Below are 2,636 nucleotides of genomic sequence, written 5' to 3'. Positions count from 1 at the left end.
ATTCTGACACAGCAAAGAACCAGTGGAGACCCTACAGAAACGGCACCAAGTTACAGACGCTCTGCTGGAACCTGCTTGCCTCTGTCTTTTCCTCCCAACCCTGCACCCCAGACACCTCACCATGATACCACGGGGGGCTCCACCCAGCTCGGGTACCACCTGCATGACCGTCCAATGTGTGGACGCCGCGTGATTCACCCGACAGTCCCCCTGAGAGGCCACCTCCTCCAGGAAGACTTGGGGGTCCCCTGCACCAACCCACCAAGCTCCATGGGGAGAACCCCGTGACCTGGGACCTCCTGATGGTGGGGCCTGTGCACCGGTGCCTTTGCTTCCTCTCCAGACTGCAGGGCCCCAGCGGAGAGCACACGCCAGCAGGTAAATCCTTACTAAATGAGCAAAGGAAGGATGAATTAATAAATACACCGAGGAGTGAAATTAAAGAGTTAATCGGAGCCTGGGACAGCTCTCAAGGGGTCTCCGAGGTTGTGAAAAACCATCTTCCCTCGACCCTTGGGTAATTTTCAAATTTATAAAGCATTTTCCTGCACGTACCTTTTTCTTGTTTTTTTAAACATCTCTTGAATGTCAGCAGACAAGAAGGCATTATCTGCCCCATTTCTGCGTTGACGGAGCTGAGTTTCAGAGAAGTCGCAGGTCTGACCTGCCGTCCCCAGGTCTCCAAGGGTGAGCCCCCGCCTTCCCCCACCACTGGGCTCACTCCAGAGCTGAAGAGTGAAGGTGGGTCTTCCCGGCCAGGGGGCTGCAGACAGTAAAGTCCAGCAGGTGTGTCCTAACGCCAGCCTGATTATCTGAGCTCCACCCATCACGCCCCAGAAACTGAAGAGTGCGTAATTTAAAATCCGGGTGTTCCAGTGCTTTCCCATCGCCACCCCCGCTGCCCGGGGGACTCCAAGTCCCCCTCCCAAGGTGTAGGGCTGAGCCGGGAGCCTCCCCCTCCCCCATCAAGAGGTCATTCCTGAGGACGCAGCTCCGAGGAAGGTCACCCAGGGTCACCCTCTTCGTGCAGCCTGGGATGTGGTGCAGAGACCAGCGCTGACCCGTGTCTAGAAATGTTTACGGCAGTTTGACAAATAACTTTCTATCTGTTGATAGAACAAGAGCAGCAACAGAAAGGGCTTGTAATTTGTAGGTCTTTTTTCTTCCTCTTCATTTTTCCAGTCATTCATTTTTATTACGTTTTACAAGAGCATGAGATTTGAAAATCAAATCAAAACATAACAAAGCAAAACCAAACTGGTCCCTCGGCACGACTAGTTGGAGAGGCTGGGGGTGACAATTCAGCCTGAGGGGACTCGCTGACCACGAGACCTCCAGCTCCCTCAGCCATGGAAACAGGACAGTAGGACTTGCTCATGGGATGGTGGCAGAGCTACGTGAGATCTCGGGGGGAGCGGCTCCCCAGTCCCCACCCCTGCCACGCGTCCCTTCTGCCGTTTCTAGGACCATCTACTCTGACCACCATCTACTCTGACCAACAGAGAACCCAGGGGCGGACAGAGAAGGAGCCACGGCGGCTGGGCACCTGGGGGTGGGCAGAATCAGGGGGCAGAGGGGGGCTGGAGAGCCCCGGTGGAGGGGCGTACGGAGGGGGCCGCCTCCCAGGGAGCCCGTTCAGGAAGACCGTGCATCCCGGTAAGACCCTGAGCTGCCGGGGCAAGGCGGGGGGCGGCAGCCCGAGGTCCCATGTCCAGCAGCTGGTCCTTTGCAGGGAGCTTCCCGGGGTCCCTGTGGGAAGCCTGCCGTGTGCTCGGCGGCTGCCAGGCCACTGAGGCACCGAGGCGGGGGGCGTGCACGGAGGGGCGGGAGGGGGAGCCGTGGAGGCTGAGGAGCAGTCGCTGCAGCTGTGGCCCGACACAGGCGAGACGGGGGCCGCAGTCGGGGGCCGCAGGGCAGCGACAAGGCTGCTTTCCGAGGCCTGGGCACTTGCTCCACCGGCCTTTGGCCCTGTGGGCCCCCGGGAAGTGGCCGTGGGCTGTGGGCTGTGGGCCGTGGGCGTGGGGGAGACAGACGGGGAACAGAGAGCAGAAACGAGGTCTCTGGGAGACGATGGAAACAGCGGACCAGAGACCCGGGCGCAGGAGCCGGACCCTCCCAGGCGGCGGGAACCCCTTCGCCGGGGCCGCTGAGGAGACCCCAGAGCCTCGTCCCACGCCCACCATGAAGGAAGCCCGAGAGGGGCGCTCCAGGGCCCTGCTGAGGAAGCCCCGCCCCCGACACGCGAAGGCTCCTGGCAAAGGCGGGGCGAGCGTGAAATCAGGGTGCTGCGCCCCGGGACGCCGGGGTGGGGAGGGGCCGCGGGCACAGCGCGCCCCGAGCACAGCGCGAGCGGCTGGGCCGCCCAGGGGTCCCCAGTGGCGGGCGCGGCGGGACCCCTGACCTGAGCCCCGCGGTCCTGCAGTCTCTGTGCGCTGACCGCCCGTTCTGAGAAGCTGAGCAGATTCGGACAGGACGGGAAGGGGGTCCTGCTGGACATCCCGGCTCTTGTGGGGAGGAGTGTTGAGGGGAAGGGGGTTGCTGGCGGCCAGCCCCCAGGGGACAGATGCCGTGGGCCGTGGCGACCCCGGCAGACACCGCCGGAATCCCACCGGCCGCAGTCAGTCCATGCTTGGCGA

The sequence above is a fragment of the Balaenoptera musculus genome, chromosome 1 (genome assembly GCF_009873245.2).
Source record: "Balaenoptera musculus isolate JJ_BM4_2016_0621 chromosome 1, mBalMus1.pri.v3, whole genome shotgun sequence".
Taxonomy (NCBI): domain Eukaryota; kingdom Metazoa; phylum Chordata; class Mammalia; order Artiodactyla; family Balaenopteridae; genus Balaenoptera; species Balaenoptera musculus.
This window is presented reverse-complemented; position numbering follows the sequence as displayed.